This window comes from Castor canadensis, chromosome 13, assembly GCF_047511655.1.
Source record: "Castor canadensis chromosome 13, mCasCan1.hap1v2, whole genome shotgun sequence".
Taxonomy (NCBI): domain Eukaryota; kingdom Metazoa; phylum Chordata; class Mammalia; order Rodentia; family Castoridae; genus Castor; species Castor canadensis.
Window position 1 is genome coordinate 105,210,919 of NC_133398.1, and position 25,229 is coordinate 105,236,147.

The window sequence follows — 25,229 nt, forward strand, 5'->3', positions numbered from 1 at the left end:
TGGGAAATTGCTTACCTTTGCAAAGTTGAAATCAACTTCTTAATCTCCTCTAGATTCTTCACGTCATCTCTAGTTACTGAAAATGGACATTGGGTTATGGCAAAAAAAAAAAAAAAAAGATAGGCTATTCCAGGAGGATGAGTGGAATGTCCCTTTGAGATCATGAGACTAGACTCTGAATCTCAAACATTAGTGCCCAAGGCCACAGAATAATGACAGTGCTAGCAAGTAATGACAGTGACCACGTTATAGAGGCACATGAACTGACCACATTTTATCATTTACAAGGTGTTCCCACCTCCACCTCTACCTTCATAAGCTCCTTGTGAGGAAGAAAAGATGGGTCATCTGAAAGAAGAACGGGTCTTAAGGATATAAGAGACAGTGTTACCAGGAGGACCTGGAGATCTCACCCGAAAATCAAGGCAATACTGCTCCACAACCTCCAATCCCACCCACCACTAGGACACAACCTGGCCCATCACAACTTTGCCACTAACAGAACCTGGAAAGTATCATGATTCTGATTTCCTTCTCAGATGTCTCCTCAGGGCTCTGCAACTGACATCCTAGGTCTCCTAGGTTGCTAAGGATCAGGTAAGATCAAGTCACCTCTGGGAAGGAAGAACAGAACCTACCTTTCAGGTTGCCAGTTTTCTTCCTCTTTTTGTTTGGGCCCCACTTTATATGTTGCTGAAAGACAAGAGAGAAAGAGACTGGGGTCCTATTCTCCTTCTCTCCCTAAACAACTTCAGGCATTCTTTGACCTGGATAATATGACATTCTACATTTACCTAAGGGAGTACTGTGTCTTTCCTTTCATTTTACCCTTTTTTTATGTAGGTAAAATATTTTCTCTCTTCCTTGGAAAACACAAGTGGGATTTCTCCATGAGATGCAGCACAGATTTCCTCAGTCACTGTCCCTTTCCTCAACACCACAGATTCAGCCTTGCAGGTGACCCTCAGCCTCCTATTGGGGTCTGATCCCTGTGGCTAGAGGCCACTCCACTCTCTGGTGGATGATTCTCAGGGCCACAGCACAGCTCTTCAGATCAGCCCAACACAGAGGAAAGGTATAGCCTTCAGGTCCCTGCTATGAGAAGGGGACTAATGAACCAGTGCTAAGGGCCTATTCTTCCCCAGATGCTGCCAACTTTTAGGAGTCCCGTTTGTGACCATTGAGTAACAGAATAGTGATTGACTACACTGCATCATATCACACAGATAGTTTCAGAGCTAAGGTGGACAACCCATTGTCCATTTTCACCTCTGCCCTGATCTGCCAGTGCTTAGGAGAAGGATGCTCTGTTCCTAGATTTCCCCTCTGACATGTCTCTAGTTGATTTGGGAATGTGAACACAGTATAAAAAAGAGAGAGGACCACTGTTCATGGGTTATGATCTGAGAGTTTCTTACCTTCCTCTGGTTTTTCTTTTTCCCAGCTGGTGGTGAGGGTGGCTTTCTCTGAAGGTAAGGGATTAATAATAAAAAGATTCCCAGTCCACACACAAAGGCAAGGATCATATCCATTGCCCAGGTGGTGGTGCTGGGATTCAGCCATGTGGCACTAATGCTATTCAGAGGAAAGAGAGAATTCTCCATCATCTGAATCGCGCTGTTGCTCTCAGGCAACTGAGCTCAGGGAGCTCCCCTTGGGAGTAGGCAGTAGGTTCCAGGCTTGCATCACAAAGCTGTGGCTTCTTCATCACAAACAGGTGTGTGCGGACTAGGAAGAAAGTTGGCTTCCCCATCATAAAGGGTTTCCTGGGAGGAGGGTGGGTGATGTGAGGAAGACGCTGCACCACAGTCCATTTCCCAGCCTCCAGTCCAGCACATTTGACCTACCTCCTAGTGCACCTGCTAACTTGTCAGAGATGACATTAGTCCATTTTCTGTTCTATCCCCCTCGAGTCCAGACATTATATATATCCTTGCAGATTTCTGCTTGAAGTCCATCTCCTTCATAGTTTTCATGTTTTGGACTTGTCTCTGGAAATTTGTTCTTTCACATGGTTTTGTATTTTCATGATCTCTGTCTATCTCCAATTTTCCAAAGATAATGTGAAGTTCATTCCTAGCATCAACTCAAACATGAAAAGTTAATTTCTTTTACATTTATTTAGCTTTGTGAAATTTGAGTAAAACTTGACACTCCACCAGCCCACAAAATTTGAAAAAAATATTATCTTCAGCTCTAGTGTCTTAAACAGAAATTTCACACCACATTGTTAATTCATATAACTAAGTTTAAAAATTAAAACAAACCTTCACAGGATACTTTTGAAAATTTCTAGCGCTTTGTTTCCCAAATCAATGAAAAAGTGCAGAAGAAACTTTGAAACGTTACACAAACATACACACAAACACACACAACCTTTGACAAATAAATCCTATATATTAAAATCTGAGAATGAAGTATTTCTTGCCATTTGAAATTCCTCTTTTAGCAGCAAATTTTTCAGCCTTTGCTTCTCTGGAAATATATTTTTCCTTCTGTTTTAAAGGATTTATTCAACATGGAAATATTGACTGACAATATTTTTGTTTATTCCTTTTTTTGTCACTTCATTTATGCCACTTTACTGTCCTGTTTCCATTGATCTGATTGAAGGTCAGCTGTTGATCTTGCTGTTCTGTTGTATAAGAAGAGAAGTGTGCCTCTGCTGCTTCTTAGATTCTCTTCATGTTTCCTCATGTTGAATTTGTGATATATCTAAGAATGGATACGTTCACTCTTGTTCTGTTTGTAGCAGTCATTCAATGTATAAGTCAGTGTTGACATGAAATTTGGTAAAACTTCACTCATTATTTCTACAAATGCTTTTTTCTTATCCACTCCCCTTTTTTTCTTTGCTTCTCAAACTCATTCGACCCATGTTTGGATGCTTGATAACGCATGTCCTGAATTTGGGGTCCTATTTACTGAATTTGGCTATATTCCTGTGGCTGCAACTTCTGGTCTCTCTATTCTGTTCCATTTATATGTTGCCTGTTCTTTCTCCAAGGTCACATTGTCTTGATTACTGTTGCTTTATAGTCATCTTGAAGTGAGATAATGTCATCCCTGTGCCTCCTACACAACTTTTTTCTTCTGCAAAATAGTTTTGACTCTTCCAGGTCTTTCCCATATCCCTATGAACTTTAAAAAGTTTTTCAGTGAGTACGAATTAATTTTCTGGAATTTTGTTATGATTTCATTGAATCACTAGGATGATTGGGAGAGCACTGTCATCTTAAGTTTATCCAGTCTTCCTAGTCATGTGAACATGAACTATCTTCTTACTTATTTAATTCTATGATTTCATTTAGCATAGTTTTATAGTTTCTTCATACAGATATACAAATTTGAGAGCCTTAATCTGAATATTCACTTGGGGGTCTAAAAGTCATGATACTATCTTCTAAATTTCATATTCCGCTTGTTCATTGTTGTTACGTAAAAACTAGATAGGATATTGGTATATCAACATTATGCCATCCAAATTTGCTAGAATCACCTATTCTTTCACTATGTAGTTATTCTTGATTTTGTTGAATTTTCTTAGTAGACACTCCTGCCAAGGAAAGACAACTTTATTTTTCACAAATACCTGCATCTTCATTTTTTCTTTGTGCCTTAATGGTTTGACTTTGACTTCCTGTGTGATGCTAGAAAAAATGATGAGAAGCAAGTTATTTGTCTTGTTTATGAGCTTGGCCAAAAAGCTTTGAGTTTCTCCCCACTAACAATGATGTTATCTGTCATTGTCTTATAGATGTTTAGCAAATTGAAGATCCTTGCCTTTATTTCTAGTGTGCTGAAAGCATTTTTTCACTGTGATGTGTATTTGTATTCTATATAATTGTTGTACATGGAGAACACATTGTGACATTTATATATGTCCTTACTATAATATATCTTTATTAGAGTCACCCCTAAGTTACTTCTCCCTCCTTCTCCACTCCCCCTTCTTCAAATAATTACAACAGGTTTTATTTTTCTGTGTTCATACATGAATATAAAATGCATCTGCCATATTTATCCTTACTCACCTTTCCTTATTTTTTTAATTGTTTTATTATTCATATGTGCATACAAGGCTTGGGTCATTTCTCCCCCCTGCCCCCACCCCCTCCCTTACCACCCACTCCACCCTCTCCCTCTCCCCCCCACCCCCTCAATACCCGGCAGAAACTATTTTGCCCTTATCTCTAATTTTGTTGAAGAGAGAGTATAGGCTATAATAAGAAGGAACGAGTGTTCCTGGTTGAGATAAGGATAGCTATACAAGGAGTTGACTCACATTAATTTCCTGTACGTGTGTGCTGCCTTCTAGGTTAATTCTTTTTGATCTATCCTTTTCTCTAATTCCTGCTCACCTTTCCTCTAGGTTAATTCTTTTTGATCTATCCTTTTCTCTAATTCCTGCTCACCTTTCCTTATGCCGACTTGCCTCCTACTGGTACCCTGTCCCAGACAGGACATGTTCTGTGTTCTTGACCATCACTTTTAAAGTGTATGTTTATGACTTAAGAGGATTTTGCCTTGGTATGTCAGACATGTTTATATCATGCTTTAATCAGATTAACCCCTTATATTACTTACTCTTTTTCTATTGCCCTGTCCCCCTGTTGTTCAAAGCTTACAATGCATTATGTTATATTATCTTTTCATACACAGATGCAGTGTGTTTCAATGTTTTTCACTCTCTAAAATTCTGTTTCCCTCTCCCTCATCCATGTTGTCCATAGGCAGAACCAATAATACAATCATTCTCTCCTCTGTGTCTCTCTCTATATGAATATATATTTAATCATCTATGTATTTATAGGTATATTTATCATTTAATCTTTAGCTTCAACCTGTAAGAGGAAACGTGAGTATTTATTTTATTTTATTTTTATTGTTTTATTGTTTTATCATTCATATGTGCATACAAGACTTGGGTGATTTCTCCCCCCTGCCCCCACCCCCTCCCTTACCACCCACTCCGCCCCCTCTCTCTCTCTCCCCCATCCCCTCAATACCCGGCAGAAAATATTTTGCCCTTATTTCTAATTTTGTTGAAGAGAGAGTATAAGAATAATAGGAGGGAACAAGTGTTTTTGCTGGTTGAGATAAGGATAGCTTTATAGGGAGTTGACTCACATTGATTTTCTGTGTGTGGGTGTTACCTTCTAGGTTAATTCTTTTTGATCTAACCTTTTCTCTAGTTCCTGGTCCCCTGTTCCTATTGGCCTCAGTTGCTTTTAAGGTATCTGCTTTAGTTTCTCTGCATTAAGGGCAACAAATGCTAGCTAATTTTTTAGGTGTCTTACCTATCCTCACCCCTCCGTTGTGTGCTCTCACTTTTATCACGTGCTCAAAGTCCAATCCCCTTGTTGTGTTTGCCCTTGATCTAATGTCCACATATGAGGGAGAACAGATGATTTTTGGTCTTTTGGGCCAGGCTAACCTCACTCAGAATGATGTTCTCCAATTCCATCCATTTACCAGCGAATGATAACATTTCGTTCTTCTTCATGGCTACATAAAATTCCATTGTGTATAGATACCACGTTTTCTTAATCCATTCGTCAGTGGTGGGGCATCTTGGCTGTTTCTATAACTTGGCTATTGTCAATAGTGCCGCAATAAACATGGGTGTACAGGTGCCTCTGGAGTAACCTGTGTCACAGTCTTTTGGGTTTATCCCCAAGAGTGGTGTTGCTGGCTCATATGGTAGGTCAATGTTTAGCTTTTTAGGTAGCCTCCAAATTTTTTTCCAGAGTGGTTGTACTAGTTTACATTCCCACCAACAGTGTAAGAGGGTTCTTTTTCCCCGCATCCTCGCCAACACCTGTTGTTGGTGGTGTTGCTAATGATGGCTATTCTAACAGGGGTGAGGTGGAATCTTAGTGTGGTTTTAATTTGCATTTCCTTTATTGCTAAAGATGGTGAGCATTTTTTCATGTGTTTTTTGGCCATTTGAATTTCTTCTTTTGAGAAAGTTCTGTTTAGTTCACGTGCCCATTTCTTTATTGGTTCATTAGTTTTGGGAGAATTTAGTTTTTTAAGTTCCCTATATATTCTGGTTATCAGTCCTTTGTCTGATGTGTAGCTGGCAAATATTTTCTTCCACTCTGTGGGTGTTCTCTTCAGTTTAGAGACCATTTCTTTTGATGAACAGAAGCTTTTTAGTTTTATGAGGTCCCATTTATCTATGCTATCTCTTAGTTGCTGTGCTGCTGGGGTTTCGTTGAGAATGTTCTTACTTATACCTACTAACTCCAGAGTATTTCCTATTCTTTCCTGTATCAACTTTAGAGTTTGTGGTCTGATATTAAGATCCTTGATCCATTTTGAGTTAATCTTGGTATAGGCTGATATACATGGATCTAGTTTCAGTTTTGCAGACTGCTAACCAGTTTTCACAGCAGTTTTTGTTGAAGAGGCTGCTATGTGAGTATGTTTTTAAAATTATGGATAGGTATTACATTTTTTCGTATACTTATTTCCTGACCTATGCATAAGTGTGTGATTCTTCTTGTTTATTTTTGGTTGTACGGCTTCTTATTTGCTTGGCTAGTGTTTTACCCCATGAGCCACACCTCCTACCTGTTTATTTTTTTCTTCTGACTGGTGGCATGGGAGAGTATATTAACTGATTTATGAGTGTTTAGCCAGCCTTTCAGTCCACTGATCAATCCTATTTGGGTATGTCATTATGTTTTTAATTGATTGGATTGTTTGCTAGTATTCAGTTGTTTGTTTCACGTTTCTGTTCATGAAAGGGATTGGACTGTAGTTTTCTGTTCCTATAATATTTTTGTCTGATTTTGGCATTATTATAAGGCTGGCCTAATAGAAAGATTAAGGATGTTGTAATTCTGGGCGCTCTGCCAAGAATAAGAAAAGCAAAAATACCTTTAGAATTTTGGCCACAGCTCTACTTGACAATGGCAGTCTCTGGCAGTGTGCAATGGTTACTGCAAGTGGAACCACTATCCAAGACTTACTGAACTTAGTACACACTGACCTACCTGCAAAGGGCTGTGTGGATGGCCTATTTACCAGTCACAATCTGCTGTAGCAGACCCCTACTCTCTATGTGTGACACGTGGATTTCCAACAAGGAAAAGGCCTCACCAATTGCTTATTGATTTTCATGTTGTAAATGACGTTGGGCCCATTTACCATGAAACTGGCTCTCCATCCCAGGTGATGAACGCAGTGCAAATGATCTCAAAAGCTCAAGAGAGGGTGACTCCATACCTGAAAATGCTTGTTATATGGATGGGTCCACCAGGAGATCCTAAGTGTCTGACCTGCTGTCATGGTATAGTCGCCTCCAAAACTTTCTGGATTGAGACAGGAGAAAATCAGAGCAGTCAATGGGCAAAATGATACATGTCTTTGTGTTACCTCATGAGCCATGGCCACTGGATGTTTTCCTAACTACTGGGCAGTGAACCAGGACCTAACACTGTTGATTGCACAGTTGCAAGTGAAAGAATGTTGTCTACTGGGAAAATCTGGCATTGTGGGTTCATAGGAAGCACTACAGGAACTGCTAAAATGGGATGCAATGATTGTCTCTAATATGTAGCGACTTTGTTTCAGCCAAAACCCAAATGGCAGGTGTGTGGAACAAGTCTCTTGTTATTGGAATGTGCCTGATACTTTGATGTTAACATCGAATAGATTTGTTATAGCTGGGATGATGTCCCTTTTTGATTATCCCATATATACTCTTTTCTTCTGATCCAAATTTTGAGTACCTAACTGTTCTTAATGTCACAGTAAGACACAAGAATAGAGGAATACAGGTTGGTCAAGGTAGGGCATAGACTACCTGAATAAAACTTCATAAATATCTTGCCTAGTGAAAGATACAAGTGTTTGAAAATGTCCTTGGAACCCCCAGTTTGTAGTCAGCCTACTGGCCACTATGGCATGACAAATGGGGATGTTTTTACAGAATGGAATGCTCTGAAAGCAGCACATGTACTGTGGGTTAGAGAACCTGGCCTCATATGACCTTTTGAGACATCACCTTACTTAAAGCTTCATAAATACTGACTGCATGTGGTGCATGCAATTGTCACAGATGCATCATGGGTAGGGATATGCACATTCAAAAATAAGTCATGTAGTATTCTCCTGGCAAATGAAGCTGTCAATCATAAAAGGGACACCCTGCTCTTCTGCCCCAGCTCTCTCTTCTTCTGCCCCAGCTTGGGCTTTAAATTGCAACATAAACAGGAGAAATTGTTCTTTGAGTGTCTTATCTTAGATCAACTCCTGTCTGTGGGAATGCATTCCACTTTCAATAATTCTGTTCAGCAATATTCAACTGCAACTTTGTGTTTGGATGAAAAGTCAGTATCAGTCCTCATGGGCCCTAATATTGGCACACAACTTTAAAGTCACCTGTGCTTACAGATCTTCCCCAAAATCATGATCTAGAAATGCATGCATGCTGGTTTTACTTTTAAATCCAGTAATCCAGATTCTCCAGTTAACACTCCTCCTTCAGTTAATACTTACAAGCAGAACAACCATTACAGCCTTAACCCTAATTTGGAAGTGTTAGCTTTGTTGGGAATCAACTACACCAAAACCTCACCAGGTGTGAGAATGAACCGATGACCACATGCCTGTTCCTTTGGAGTAGGTTATCATGATATCACCATTTGTTCAAGCTGGACACAGCAGTTGCCCAAGACATCTTTATCTCCCAATATCTAGCCATTTGGGCTTTTCCTAAGCCAAACTTACTCCAGTACTGTCCATACGTTAGGGAACAATTTGAACATTCAAGAAATTTCACATTTGCTTCTGAGAATACATTGTGCCATTTAGAAAAGCACTTAAAATATATTTTAGTTCGATTGTCCCCCTCCATCATTATCTTTTTCCTCACTCCCCCATCTTAGAATACATTCCCAAATCTCATTATTCCATTTTCATTCATTAGTACATATTATTTCCATCATATTCAACCTCTTTCACCCATTTCTTATGTTTACCCCTTTTCCCACTCATTTATTTTTATAGAAAAATGCCTTTGAATTTGTTTAAGGTAGCTACACAAGGTGTTTCATTATGACATTTCCGTGTATATAGGTATTATATTCCGAATTGGTTAATCCCCTCCATTGTTCACCTTTCTGCCTTAGTTTCCATCTTATAGTAACTTCAGTAGGCTTACATATTCTATATTTATTCTTGTATAGAAAGTATACTAACCATGTTCGCCTTCTTTGTTTCCTTCTTTTACCCTCCCCTTCAAACTAGTGCCCTCCCCTTAGGGTGACCTGTCTTTTATTCTTGTCCTTCATAGTTTAGGTGTCTGTTAATTGTCCAGTGGGATTTTGCCTTGGTATTATGCCTGTACATGCATTGTGCTTAAGTCAATGTAGCCCTCCTCCATTGCACTCCCTTGCCCCTTTCCCCCTATCCTTTGTTGTTTAACAGATTTCAGCACATTTCCCTATATCTTGGTCCTACACAGATGTGATGTATTTCACTATTACTCACTATCTTTCTTTCCTTCCTTTCATTCTCCTTTGTTCTCCTCTAACAGTCTCAGTTTTGGATGCATGCTTTGTATGTATTTCTAAGTACATATAAGTTTGTCTGTATTTATGTTGGATCTTTAGTCCATCTGTGAGAGAAAACAACTGGACTTTGTCTTTGCAAACATGACTAAAATCACTTAAGATATTTTCCAGCTCCATCCATTTAACTGTAAATGACAAAAATTCATTCTTCTTTATATAGCTGAATAAAATTCCATTCTATATAAATACCACATTTTCTTTGCAATAGTTCTCAACCCTGTCTTCACAAAACACACCACATTAAAAAAAAGGGGGGGGGGAGACTGGTGGAGTAGCTCATTTTGTAATCCCTAGTCCAAAACCCAATACTCCCTCACCACCCCCACACACAAGAAAAAGAAATTTATTTTCCTGTCTGGCAGAATGGAGGAGGAGGCCACGTGGAGGAAGTGCTCAGGTGTTGAGAATTGAGTAAATTGTCCCCAAGTGGACGGTGGGGCAGATGTGGCTGGCCAACCTGGACAATGCCTTCCTGTCGCTGAAGTGAACATTTTAAGAGAGGAAAACCTGGAGTGTTCCCAAGAATAAATTTATGGGATCACATAGAAGTAAGCCAAGAAGGAGAGGAGGAGGGAGAGCATTAGGGTGGTGGGGCAGGCACGGGGCAGGCTGGCCCAGGGCAGTGGGGCTCAGCTGCTGGAGCAGGCTGAGGAGCCACATGGAGCTCCACTTGTGCAGCAGGTGGGCAAGGCATTGGTGTGGGCTGGGGCTGAAGCTGGATCCAGCCCTAGCTCTGGAGGCCACTGGTGAGCCTGAGCTGGGCTGACCTGACAGGTGCAAGAGGAGAAGGGATGAGTGTGAGTTCACTGTTCTTTCAGTATCACAAATCCTGCCCACTGCCTTCCAGAGCAGGTGCTATCCACAGGGTCCCCCAGGAGTCTTCTGCCAAGACAGAGATCTCGCTGATGCTGTGCCCTTTTCCCACTTGAAGAAGCTCTGTTCTGCGTGCCTTTCCAGCCCATTTTCTTTTCGCTTCAGGTCTTGGTCCTCCTCTCCTCATGGGCAGGCTGTGCCCCATTGAGCTCCTCATGGAGGAAGTCAGCTGGGTGCACCAGGTGGGAGCCAGTGAAGCTCAGCCTCACCTTGGGCCAGTGCCCTGTTAGGTGGGTCCTGATGAAGCCCCGGGCAGAAGGCTGGAGCCAGGCATCCAAGAGCAAGGGCACAACCTGAGAGTGGTCTTGGGGGACTGCAAGGTGAGAGGCCTGGCCTTTTCTCTCCTTTGGAGGGGTGGCTGTGGAGACGGGGATGAAGCTTGGCCCACACCCTTGCCCATGCCCATCTCTAGTGTGCAGTCCTGGTGGAAGGCCCTGCTCACCTGGGAGGAGGTTTGACCTGGCCTGTGGAGTCCACAAGGTGGGGGGGGGGCGGTGCATGACATGTGCATGGCTAGCTCCTGAGCGAGCGAATGATGGGAGTGTACTGTGCGCAAACCTGACTCCCATTTGTGTTCCCGAACCTGCTGATCTGTCCCACCCATTCACTTGACCATACCACATGCAGGTCTCCTCACCTCACCACCAATGTGCCCCACATGTGGCAAGGCTGTGAGGCCAATTGCATCCCCCTACCTTTTCTGGGTGCTGCCTGCTCTGATATTCCCTGTGATTCACTGGCCATTGTCCTACACTAACAAACCATTACATAGCAGTTCCTTTGGGGTATTACAAGTAATGTTATGGGTAAGCGGGTCCTGGGACCCAATCCCTGTGGATGCTGAAGGACAATTGTACATAATTGAAGTTTCTGTTAAACTGGAAGTAAAGTACAACTACAGCACATCCCTGTGCACCTCGTTGTTCTTCAGTGGGAGACAGGCCCTGGACACAACACAACACAGTGATTTCTGCTCTATATCTGTTGTCTTCACTTCCTGGGATGCTCATTACCATTCCAGACAGTGAGGCATCACTTGCTGGATGGGGCTTTTTCTAACTTCCCATCTGCTCTCTCAGAACGCTCCCTATCTCTCAGAAATCACCTCCTATCTCACCCCTTCCTCTGTATTTGTTTTTGAAATGTCTACTTCTGTTATGAGTCTGTAATTACCTGATTATCAGACTGTGCTATAACCATTTTACTTATCCCAACCTTCAATACTGTGCCTCCTACTTTTGGCAATCCATATTTAATGTTCTCTAGATTTTCAATGATGTGAATAGTTTCCTTTCTCTCCAACAAAAGGAAAATCATGCACAAAGCAGTAACGACATGCCCTCCAGGTAAAGATGTGCTGTCCTGGTGTTGAGATGACTGCCTTAAATAAAATACTTCTAGTTAGGGGGACCCTGAAAGAACACCAGAAAGCCAGAGGTTATGAGCTATGTATCAGAGCAATTGATGTAGTCTTTGTCCATTTGCCATTCCTAAATCTTTTTTGCATGTGTGTAATTATGAGAGTTTACACATTTTATAATTTAAAGATATGACCTTCATAAATTTTTATTTATATACACATTCTTAATAGAGTAGTAAGTTTTCTGGAACTTTTAAAGATTTTATGTGTAAGCGCTAGCACGATTTCTTCTTTGAGTAAATGTCTAAGGATAATCTGTTCAAGGAAATCACTAGTGAGACCGGTCTCCTTTGTGTACAATAGAAATGGCAGCATATATTAAGGCCACATTTCTAAAGCTTGAGTAGATATGACAAGAATGAGAACCCCAGGTAGATTGTTGGTTGTGCCTCCCATAAAAATATTGGTGACCCATCTTGCTTTCAGGGATGTAATGAATGATGCAAGATTTTAATGATACCATTTTTCTTATTTTTATTTTCAGAAAAAATGGAGTTAGTGGCTGCACTGCACTTCTATAAAATAAATGCCAGTGGTTGGAAATTGACCTTGGACAGAGAATGAACATCACAGATTTGGCCTCCTCTGATCAGCTATCTCCTGATGTTCAGTGACAGTGGGAAGAACTAGAAGCAATGTCAACGAGAAGAAAGCATCTGGGTAAGTTGTCTGTTGAGAAACAGGGTTTGTCAGAGTATGAATTAGGCCAGCTACTGCATGTCACTGCCATCACTCAGACCAACCTAGAAACAGAGCTTCCACAAGCACTTTAACATGCTTTTAAGTGCATGCAAGATACCAGTTGAATTTGAAACACATTTCCCATGTTTGATCTATGAGATAAGTAGAATAAGTTTATAATGTAGTGAAATGCTGGAACTGTCTTCTCACTCTTCCCTTAAAGACTGTGAAGTCTAAATTATAAATTAGTGCTATTAACTTATTTTGTTCAATTACACAGTGGTTTGCATTGCCTTGCCATCATCTAATCAAATAAATTCACTCTCCTGTGACCTCCAGGAGATGGAGATTAAGTAAGATTTCTAAAAGATACTGTACATGTATTGGAAAATGTTTCAATGGAGGATGTGTCATAGGTCCTGCTCTGACATGAACACTTTTACTGTGTGGCCTTTGTCGCTTATGCTCTGTTGGTCGCTTAAAGTTCTTTGGAATCATAACTGCTTCAAATTATTTTAAATTACCTTACTTACTACCTCTAGGTATAAGTTCATACTTCTTTTAGAAGATTAAAGTTTTGTTTGCTTAAATTTTAAGTATTAAAAATCATGTAAGTGCATTACAGATTTAGTATGTAATATTTGTAAGTCATGTTGTGCTCTGAAAAAGAGGCTATAAAAGGAGAATATTGGAACAGTCTGCACAGTATTTGTGACAGGCTTTTAGAGCAAATGTTGGGTGTGTGACCTGAAGAGTCTTTGTTACTAGCAGAAGAAATCACTTTGTTATTAATAACAGCATTCATATGGCTTCAAGGGGGTGAGGGAAGTGGAGAATGGAGAGTTAGGATTTAATGGACACAGAGTTTCAGGTTGGGAAGATGAAATTGTTCTGGAAATGGATGGTGGTAATGGCTGCATAGAGATATGGATATCTTAATGCCACCAATCTACCGTCTTAAAAATAGTTAAATTGGTACAGTTTACATCATGACTTTTAACACAAAAGAACATAATATAGTTTGATTTCATTTACTTTTGGCTCAAGATGTTGGATAACTTTCTCTTTTTCTTTAATTGCCATAGCAGAAGAAAAGGTGTTAGCTAAAACATTACTTCTCAGCACATAGGTTATGGACTAGGCTAAAAAGGCAAAAAAATATTGTTTGTGGGATAGGAGATGGTTTTCGTTTGAATGTCATTAGAATGTTAGTCATTGTAAGTTAGTGGCTTGTGATCTATTTAATTTTTTTTAATCTCTGAAGCTCTTATTAGTTTGGCAGTAAACATTGATGTTAGTGAAGTCAAGAACTAGTTCTCTATGAGTAGATGAAAGAACTAAGCAAGAGGGTATTTGCAAGAGTTTTTAGGGTTGGCTCTAATCAAACAGGTGCCAGGTATGTGGTCAGAAGGAGATGTTAAAGTTGAGTTGATTCAAATAAAATCACACCTACACCAGGATTAGGGTAATCTTCAATTAAAAATTAATAAAATTTTATCAGTAGTGGATTACTTATGTAGAATGCAAAAAAATTAACCTTAAGGAGGCATCTATTTATCGACAGACCTTTCAATCCAAATTAAATATTTTAAAAATATGTAAATAATAGCTAATGCATGCTTATACCTGACCCCCTGAAATGACTGGAAAACAGTGAACGTTGTTTGACACTTTAAACCTGTTTCTTGGGGGGAAGCTATATCCAAGCACCATCATTGTCCACTTCCGTTTCAGTTTAAGTTCCCAAGGGGAAACACTGTCAGGAACAGTGATAATGTTAATCCTGGACTGTGTGAGTGAGAACAGATGATGGCCACTCCATCCTGTCAGCAGGCTGCGTGTATACGCTGAACCGTAAACAGCATAGTCCTAGGCTGCCTTCCTTCAGCTCCCAGTGAGCTGGCTTGAGGAGAGCCTGACTTCTCTCTGCATCCCCAGAACTGCTTGGTGCTTGGTACTGAAATGTTGGCTAGATGATAAAGCCTACTATTCTTGATCCCTGAATCCCAAGTGGACCCTCCATCTTTTCCTTTCTCCAGTCCTTTGTCTCAGCTCATTGTCCTGAAAGCTCAGTAATCAATGCAGTGTTTTTCCTCTCCTGTACTTTGAGCTTCTTTAGGAAAGATGTTCCCTTCATGCAACTTCTGTGTCTGTTTCTGCTATTTTTTGATTGTATGCATCTTCCCTACCCCCAGATACCAATGTTGGAACCTGAATATCACAGGCAATAGGCACATCTAGTAAATAAAAGAGTATAAACCTGTTTATTGCTTTCAGCATGTGAGGAGAACACCAGAGACAGCTCTCACTGCAGTACCTCCCAGAACAAAGGAAGAAAGGGGCTTTTATTGGGGAAACTTACACCTATTCACACAGGAAAGGTTTGTATCACATTTAGAGGCTGACTCTTTCCTGAGCATGCTCACTCTGAGGTCATATAACACCTGCTCAAAAAAATGCCATACAGGAAGTCTCCTGTATGGAGAATATAGAAAGATAATGAGGAGATTGTACTGTAGGTCACCTGAAGAGTGTCAGAGTGACTCAGTGTTTTTGGCTATTGCATGGTGGGATTTTTTACATGACATTATCAGAAACAAACAAATCAAACTTTGAAGAATGTTAGTAGTCTAATAAAGGGGTAGGAGCTACTCCTTTCCCTCAACATAGGTGATGGTCTCTAAAATTGCCTGCTGGGAGTTAGAGCTCACAATGGTGTTAAGAAGAGGAACCTTTAGGAGGTGATTAAGTTATGCTTGCTCCACCCTTATGAATGGGATTAGTGCTTTTGATAAGGGCTCAAAGGAACCAGCGTGGCCCTTTGGCCTTCCAGTTCTTCTACCAAGTGAGCACCCAACAACCATATGCTGTTGGTGAGCAAGAGGCCTCAGCAGATACTGAATACGTAGGTGACCTGGTCTTGGAATGACAGATTGCCAGAACTGTAAGAAGTAACTTTCTATTATTTATATATTGCTCATTCTGTGGTATTTTGTTATAGCAGCAGGAATGAACTAAGGCAACCATCACGACTTCTGTGAATTAATTTTTTACTCTGAGACTGCCTCTAAAGACAACTAACATTTGAAGTAGCAATCCTTGCAAGTTGATAATTATGAGTATTATGGTTTATTGTTTTTTTGAAGAAGGGGCATAGCAGGTCAGCTCCTGCTCCACACATGCTTGTGAAGCTCCCTGTTCGTGCTACCCACCCCTGTTAGGTTTCAGCAAGATCTGGCTGGGAAGAGGCTCCAGCATCTTATATAAAGCTATACAGATTTCCCATAGGTCGTAAAGCTTTCTCAGGCACCCTCATAGGTACAGTCCAAATTAAAATACTTTCATCAAGAAGGAACAGAATACTTAAGGGAGTCATATTCAGGTAAAAATGCAATCAAATATTGTTTACTTAACACTTCCTGTAAGCAAAGTATGTCGTACATAGTGGCGGTTTCACAAAAATAATTCTCACGTTTTCAAAAAAATTTTAAGCAAGAATTTGGGCCTATTATTAAATATGTAAAAATAATACATTACTCATAAAACAACTCTGGGTTCAACCACAGAGCCAAAACTAAGGGTACTTTTTGCCAGTAAGAAGCTTGTCAAGTTAGAATGCATATTTGTAGTCAGTGAGATTATGGTGAGGCTATGAGCTGTTTTTCTTTATTTTTTTGTATATACAGCCCCAAATGATGACATACAGCCTTTGTAAACATTTTAGATGTAATCCGTTTATGATGTTTTCAAGACTCTGATTGTCATTTCATTTAACCCCTTTTGCTTCCATGGTATAATGATAAAAACTAGGTCTACAGAAGAGGTTTTAACTACATTTAATTGAAATTTCAAGAGCAATAAAGGGTACAAAGACAATACTTGGAGGAGGCCTCTTTGTAATTTCCATCCCACCTTTCAGGCCTGTGTCATTAACCACCTCTGTGAAACCTATTCAGAAGTTATTTATCTTCTCCGATAAGCACTTCCAACATTTGCTCATTGTTATAAGTAACTGTATTAATTAGCTTCAGTTACTCTAATGTACTACTAAGGTAGGATAAATTTAAAAAGAAGTGATGTTTATTTTTGTCATGATTCTTGCAGGGCCCCACTGACTTGGATCTGGTTAGAGCCATTTGTTGGCTTAGTCCTGAGGTGGTCCAGAGCATCTCAATACAGGAGGCAGGTGGCGTGCATGGCTCGCGTAGCTCTATTACTGTGCGGTCTCTCTCCCTTTCCTTTAAAGCCACCAGGATACACTCTTGGGGCACTAGCCAATGACTTAGTAAACCCAACTGTAAACACAATAGTTGGGATAAACCTTCACCATCTTAATACCATGAACTTAGGATCTTGGGGTTAAAGTCCTGCATGAGTTCATGGAGACAAGTCCTTTTCCAGCCATAGGAATAACACACTGTGTTATAATGATTGATGGTCATTGAGATCATAAGTAAATTCATCCTCATCTTCTCATCCAAAACAGTTCCTTCCATGTGGCTACAGACCATGGTATGAATGAATTCTTGCCAAAATCTCATAACAACTTCCTAAGAATCTGAGTCTTCAACACTTAATGTTGCAGGTTGTGAGTTCTGATTCTTCCCTCTTCTCTGATGCCCTAGGATTACTTTACTTTTTAAGTGTGAGAAATCAGTTCTGCACTTTTACTGCAGTTGGGAAGGCTTTTGGATTGCAAAGTTCATGCTCTAGTTTGGTGAGTTAGTACCAATGATAATTCCACTTGAAGGCTCCTAGAAGCAGAAACTTGGAGGACTCTGTGAATTCATCCTGTCACCTCTATTTCTCTTCATCACAGTAGCAAAGCCAGTCACAGACTTGCACTCTGGTTACTGTAAAAGGGGACTTTGTGAACTTCCTATGCCAGAACCAGTGCAAGGGAGGGAGTAGTTGGTCAAATATAGGTTTCTCAGTTTCACCTTATACCTAGTGATTCAAAATCTCTGCATAGAGGAACCAATACAGAAATAGTTAATAAGAAGCCAGGTTATTCTTAAGCACAGTTCAATGGTTAGAATCATCAAGAAAATGTAGAGCCCTGTTGAATTTGTGGAATATTGTTCAACATGTTTAAAAGGTATATATCAGAGTACCAAAAATGTATGTATCAGAATATTGGTATCCTACACCTACACAATAGAATATTATGTAACTGTAAAACAAGACCAAAAAAGGAAGAGACATTTTATATACTCATAAGGGATGATTTCTGAGATGTGTCAAAGAACATGAAAGAGAATCAAACAAAAAGCTAATGAAAAACCAAGGTAGAATGCATGGAAGACTGATGCAGGAGTATCACACGATCAAAATCCTGCATTACAAGAGGATTTTTTGGACAGACTCTTTTAACAAGAGTCTGTCTAAAAAAACAAAACCAAGGTTCCCAAGAATCTAGTTCCTGTGAATCCAAGCATTCATTTGAGATACATGTTTATTCCTGCATTGTGCCCCCTACCCCGGCCCCCTTGAAGGTGTCTGGAGACCACTGTTAGTTACCACTGGTAGGTCTGTGTGGCTTTAATATCAGGACTGCACATTCAAATGGAAATCAAGCAATTATTTTCCACTTAGAGAAGACTGACAGATGCAGAGGTTTTAAAACAATTGCCACGTCTCAGGGACAAAGGTACCTGGAGCTCTGAAGGAACCGTTCAATAAACAGAATATGTTCCCAGAGCACAGAAAAGTTTGGGAATAATTAACTGTGTGATGAGAGTTCATAGGTCCTGTGACTGTTCACTTCACAGTATGATAATGGTCTGTCAACAAGCCACTTAACGCATAAAGGCAGCAGTAGAAATTGCTGAGAGGAAAGGAGAACATTTATCAGGAAAAGGTATTATTATAGCTAAGCATATGATAAGTAAAACAGGTTTACATAGGAGTTTAGTTCTTTCTTAGATCAACGAGGGCCATTTTAAAAGTTGATGTGGCCCATTATAGGGAAAATGTATTAAACAAAGCTGGAGGCAAACTATCTACTAATTTGCTAGTGGGAAATAAACATATTTCATACCCACAGCATCCTCCCATCATGTCTTCATTTACCTTATCCATGGGGAGAGAAACACTTCAGGAAATCCAAAACCTTTCACACTATCAGCTATGTCTTTCTCAGTGAAAAAAATCATTTATATAACATTTATATGATTCTATTACAAAATATTCTCAAAATAGCAATATTATTGAGGTGGAAAACAAATTTGTGGTTGCCAGGGTTCAGGGAGGATATTGCAGTCCATGCAAGTATAAAGAGTAGTATTAGATCTGCTCATGGTGATATGATTCTGCTTCTTTATTGTGGTGGTTATAAGATTCTACATATTACAGAATTTCATAGAACTGTACAAACATAAATGAATGCATCTAAAACTGGTGAAATGTGAATGAGTTCTGTGGACAGTTGCAATATATAAATTTGTCTTATGTGATAAAGTCTTCTGCAGAACAAGTTTTAAATTTTGATGAAGTTCAATTTGTCAATTAACTTAATATGTCATGTTTCTGGTGTCATGACTAAGGCACTGTCAGTCATGAAGATTTTGCCCTATGCTTTCTCTTAAAAGACTTATGGTTGGGGTTGGGGTCATACCTAAAGTGGTAGAGCACTTGCCTTGTTGTTTTAAATCCCCATGCTGAAAAAAAAAAAGAAAGAAAGAAGATTCACTGTTTTCTATTTAGATCTATTACCCATGTTAAATTAATTTTTCTAAAAGTTATAAAGGTTAGGTGGAGGTCCACTTTTTTGGCTAATAAATATTCAATAGTTTCAATACAGCTAAAGTAAACAGTTCTAACGGGTTTGTCACTATGAATGCAGTCAGTTTGTGAGCTGGCAGTAATGGAACCTAGGATTACAGCCTCTCTCCTGGGAGAGGAAGGGCCTCATCCTCCTGATGAGCCGTTTCAAAGGAAGGGCTTCTGAGTGGATCCTTAAGAAAGACACTCCTGACTTTTAGGAGTCGCAAAGACGTCTCAGAGGATAGAGGAAAGAGTCACAGGGGTAAGCCCTTTTATAAATGACCTAAGAAAGGAACATCAAGGGTCTCTGACAGGTGTTGGTTGAAGCAAAGAATAAGTCCTTTGGACAGCCTTGAGCTTTCCAGACTGGAGCACAAAGGTGGGCTGGGTTGTCTCAGAACAACACCGTAGGCTGCTGGAAGCCATATGAAAGTTCGATCAAGTCTCTTAGTGCCAGGGTTTGAGTGGGCTGCTTTTGCCAAGAGCTTTTTAAGCTCTCATACTCTAAAGATCTTTTATATTTTTTAGACTTTTCCTAGTGTTTAGATATCAAATACATCATTTTTTGGAGAATGATTTTATACATTTTGGGGTTTGCTGGGGATTAAACATAGGGCCTCGTATGGGTGAGCATACACTTTACCAATAAGCTATAGCCCCAACCCTAAAGTTCACATTTTTCATTTTGGTTTCATTTGTTCATGGTCAGTGTATGGAAATACAATTTAATGTTTATGTTTTGATCTTACATTCTGAAACTTTGCTCAAGTATTTGTTGTCATTTATTAAGAGATTTCTTATAGATTACCTTAGAATTTTCTACATTTGTCATCTACAAAATATGCTAGTGATATTTCTTTTTTAAAATTTGTGTGTTTTTATGAGCATTAGTATTTTGGTGTTTCTGGGGTTTTGAACTCAGAGGCTTGTCTTTGCTACCACTTGAACCTATAGCTCCAGTCCTTTGTTTTCGGTTATTTTTTAAATAAAATCTTATGTTTTCCTGGGTTGGCCTTGGACCATGACCCTCTTCTGTCACTAGAACCCAGCACTTATCCTACTATAACCCATGCACATGGTAAGACCAAAGCCAGCTAAGGACTTGGGCTGCTTTGCAACCTGTCTCTTCAAGGTAGCATAAAGAAACTCCCTTAAAAAAGGCCATCTCCAGGCTCTATTTCAAGCAGTAGGAGGATAGAGGGGACGGTATAGTGTTTCTGGGTTAATGGTCCAGAGGACTCAAAATGGAAAGTAACTCTCCTTCCAAACATTTTTAAGGGACAGAGATAATGATGAGAAGAGCAGACAAAGCTCACTAAACCAAGTGAGACCTTGTGAGAAGAAGAATTATGACCAGGATCCCCAGAAGCTTCCAGTGTGCCTACTCCCAGGAGCAGTGGACAGATCTGGAAGGGAGACCTGGGCTGGGCATCTGGAGAGCCTGTCATCTCCAGATCCTCCCCTCCTTGCCATCCTCACTCCATGGAGCTGCACAGAGGCCAGGAAAGAAGCAGCTCCCCTGAATGCATTCTCCAACAAAACTACCTTTGTTTACTACAGAATACAATCCCCCATGCAACTCTCCCCCCACCCTATGATCCCCCTGCCCTCACTCTTCCCTTCCTACCTTGAGGACCTTGAGGACCACCTGGACCAGCTAAGTGATGAATAGCCTTTGGCTGCTAGGGTATAGGATGTGACCAGGGTGAAATCCGGCTCAGGCCACACCTTGAGCATAAGCACCCTAAAGACCACCCACCACCTATGGGCCCCAATGCCTCTTCTTTCTCTTCTTGGTGCCTGATGCCTGATGACTCACACCTTCTCTTCTGAGGCCGTGGGGTGGTGTTTAAGCTCATGGTGGCAGGCTTGTAATGTTGGAAATCCTAGTGGCCATGTCTAACACAGTGGTGTTAAGTGGGGATGGCCACAAAGGTGCCTTGAGCAGCCGTCACCTTGGGAACAGTGTGAGGGTCTCTCAGACCTGCGGTTTCCTCCTGTCCTCCAGGGCTGACACATTCCCTGCATGTGTACACCCTGGAGTTGGGGGGGGCCTGGGGAGGTGCTGTAGTGCACCATTGACATCATCTGAGCGCAAGCTCTGAGGTCATGGTCCCAACGTTCAAGGCTCCCATGACAGTCTCCAAAGTCAATTACAAAAATACAAAGGCAATGGGAACTCCAAGTCTCCTTCTAATGACGGTCCTGCACCTCACCCAGGGCTCCCACCCTTGGGTTCTTAGTGTCCGTATGTCCCACAAAGCAATAACCCCTGTATGACTCAGTGTCCTGCAGCAGGCAGGGCACCAGGAGCATTAACACCGTTAGTGGTGGCAAGGCACTCCATTCTGAGTCCTCTGGACCATTAACCCAGAAACACTATACCCTTCCCTCTATCCTCCTACTGCTTGAAATAGAGCCTGGAGATGGCCTTATTTAAGGGAGTTTCTTTATGCTACCTTGAAGAGACAGGTTGCAAAGCAGCCCAAGTCCTTAGCTGGCTTTGGTCTTACCATGTGCATGGGTTATAGTAGGATAAGTGCTGGGTTCTAGTGACAGAAGAGGATCATGGTCCAAGGCCAACCCAACCTGAACTCCTCTCATTGTTCTGTTGACTTCTGGCCTTTGAAGTGTGAGAATATAGTTAATATTGTGGGGTGAAATTAAACATGGCACTGCTGTGTCCCTCATACACAATAAGCAAAGGCTTGAGGGAAACTTCTTAAGTATTGGAAAAGCATTTTTCAGCTCAACCAAGAAATAGATCATGTCATTGAGAAATAACTCGTGTTGTCACACACCTTCTCCTCTTGTCACATTTGAGACTTTTCAGCATCAGCAAAAACATCATCTGGTATTCATGATCTGATTAATGATGTTAGCGACTTGCAGAATTTAATAGTAGGGGTTTTTTCAGTCTGATGTTGTCATGTCATGATGGACTTGCTGTGCATGTCAGAGTCTGGCAAAAATCAGCAAAAACATTATGTGGGAATCAAATGAATAAAAGGGATTTACAATGGAGGTGTGTATAACTTACTGAATTATACACATCTAATAGATGTGTTAAATTTATTAATGCTCATATGTGTTTATGTTGATTGGATATCTGGAGTCAGTGTGTGTATTTGATCATGTGAGGAAGTGTTGTTTTGATTTTACAGGTCTTGAAATTGTAGAGTGGTTGTTCTGTGAAAATGTGATGCTATGCTTGGCCTCTCAGGGATGGTAGGAATTCAGAGGGCATGGATGGTTTACTCTATGTGTTTTGGGTATCTATGGGGACTATGGTGCGTGAATTCATAGTTTGAGGTTTAGTTGTAAGTTGGGTGTTGTGTACAAATACATACCTTCACGTGTGTGGGTGATGGCATCTGTATATAATTTAGATATAAGGAATCCATGATGGTACTTGTGTCGTGCAAGATCGAGTGTATTTGGAGGATGTAAGATGTAACGTTTGTAAACTCACAACTGGGCTTAAGTGTGTGCAGTTTGGATTTTAGAATATTTTACCTGTGTTTTCCCCCCAACAAATGCTATTTGTGAGTGTATCGTGGCAAAGTTGGAAGAAACATGTCTAAGGGCAATGTTAAGGCAGTGTTTGTGGATTTTTGCATGGAATTTCAAACCAACTTGTATTGTTAAGAAATGTAGGAGGATTGTCTGTGCATTCAGGATTGGTGGATGGTGGTGTTTCTCTGTTTTTCAGGATTTTTACATGTGTTTTTAGTATGTGAGGGTGGGTCTGTGACCAACTGGGGAAAGATAGAATGAATATTTGCAGTTATGGTGTGGAGTTTGTATGATTCTACAAATGAAAAATGAAGGAGTTATTTCTTCTATTTGGAAGTGTGGGAAACAGAACTTTCAGCAGTGCGTTCTCCATGCGATGAACTGCAGTCTTAATAATGTGACGATGCTTGGAGATCAGATGAGACAAGTACTCTCTTCTGCAAACCCCTCTGACAGTCAACTGTCCACCCTCTGATACACCAATGGGAAGGGACACCTTCTCCACAGGCTGTTAAAAGCTTGCAGAACCTGTGCGCTAACTCCCATCTTCCCCCCTCTGAGGTGGTAAGACTGCTGGGTATCAAGTAAGTCAGTCATGTCACTCTGAATCAACCTGAACCCTTGTTAATGTGATGCTTCGCAACTATGTATGACATCTGAGAGTCCCCAGTGCTGAGATGTTCTGGTTTCTATTTGGGAAACCATAATCTAGTGTTAAAGAAACATTGTCTTTTCTTTTCTGAAGACTTGAGGTATCTGCAGCTCTAGGAAGTCCATACCAGCTTTGTGTTTCTCAGATAAAGAAGTCCAATTTTCTTCATTTTCTCTATTCCATGTAGTTACTGACCTGCGAGAGGGTCAAGAATGTTCAAGGTTGCTACCAGCTGACCCACCGTGCCTCCAGCCTCACTGGGATGAACCCCAGGGTTTCTGAGCATGGCTCTTTATGGTGAGTCTCCTTCAGGCCTGGAGTCTGTGAAACAGCAGGAGGCAGACTTGGCCTTTGCAGAAAGAGGTAGAGGGAGCAAAATGTGGGATATAAATCGTCTGTTATGGTTTGGATCTAAATTATCACCTAAAAGATCATGTGCCAATAATGGTTAAATCCCTAGCTTAATGGTCCTACTGGGAGCTTGTGGATCCTTTTCAGAGGTGGGGCCTAATGCAAGGAAAATAAGTCATCAAAAGTGTGTCTTTTAAGAGTGTATTGTAAGCATAGTCCTGCTTTCTGTTCCTTTGCTTTGTAGCTACCATAAGGTAGGGTGTATTTCTCACCATGTGTACTCCACCACAATGGACTGCCCCACCACAGGCTCAAATGCATCATCACAACAGGCTGACATGCATCAGAGCCAAGTGACTATGGAATGAAACCTTTGAAGTTCTTTGAAGTTCAAAATAATTGGGTTTTTTTCCTTTTAAGATATTTATCCTGGGTATTTTGTCATAGTGATGGAAAGCTGGATAACAGAAAACTAGCAAACAGAATGGAGTTGTTGCTATAGCTGTGGCTATGCCAGACTATGTGGATCAGAAGCCTTGGTAGCTGGTTTGTTTGAGACAGTTGTGAAAGTTTGGAGAAGCTGGTGAGACAAAGTCTGCAGTGCTAGAAGCAAAGCTTTACAGCTGATTCTAGTGGGAGCTCTGAGGAGAAGAATGCTGATATGAAGGGGACAGTAAAGGTTGTACTCATAAGTCCTCAAATAGAAGTAAGGATGATATTGGGAATTTAGACTAGAGGTGATTCATATTACATTCTGGCAAAAATCTTGTCCTCATTTTGCCCATTCCCTGAGATTTTATCTGAGGATGAATTCATCTGCAGGACTAATTACAAGGCATCAGAGTTTAAAAGTGTGATGAGTATTCCTGGTTGCAGATTTATCGTGACATGTGGGCACTAAAGGCAAAGTGCAAAGATTTGAAAATTTAACCTTTGGCCAGAAAGTAGTGATGTGAAGTTGAGGCCTTGAAGGGCATGGTTGTCAATGGGATTAGTGTAATTAAGAAGCCAAGGTCTATGTACTGGTTAGAAAATGCCTGGAGGGCATCTCAGAAATCAGAATCTCTAATCACCCACTGGAGGATGAGAAACCTCTTTTTTTGAGAAAGGAACCTTGGGACCCCCTGCTTGCACAGGGTCACCCAGAGAATCGTTTCCCTATCCTACTGTCAGGGCACTCGAAGGCCTAAATAGCTATGGTCCAAATAGTCCTGACTACTCTTCATGCTGACATCAGAGCTTGGCATACCCAAGTAGTGTTGCAGGCTTGCAGAATGCAAGAGTTGTGGGTTCTGGAGGTTCTACTGAAATTTCAGAGGAGAGCCTGGGAGGCGAGGCAGTGTGTGCCCCAGTCAGAGTCTCTGCAAGCAGTACCAGACAGATC

General features: G+C 40.7%; 1 protein-coding gene across 1 annotated transcript in view; it reads left to right on the forward strand.

Annotated features, from left to right (window-relative positions):
- The first annotated feature begins 296 nt into the window (after positions 1 to 296).
- The window catches only part of LOC141415701 (uncharacterized), a 41,661-nt gene continuing 16,728 nt past the window's right edge, over positions 297 to 25,229 (forward strand). The window contains exons 1-4 of the mRNA XM_074052669.1: positions 297 to 597; positions 10,566 to 10,780; positions 12,365 to 12,540; positions 23,682 to 23,791. The gene's annotated coding sequence lies outside the window, so the exon portion shown is untranslated. The remainder of the gene's footprint in view (positions 598 to 10,565; positions 10,781 to 12,364; positions 12,541 to 23,681; positions 23,792 to 25,229) is intronic.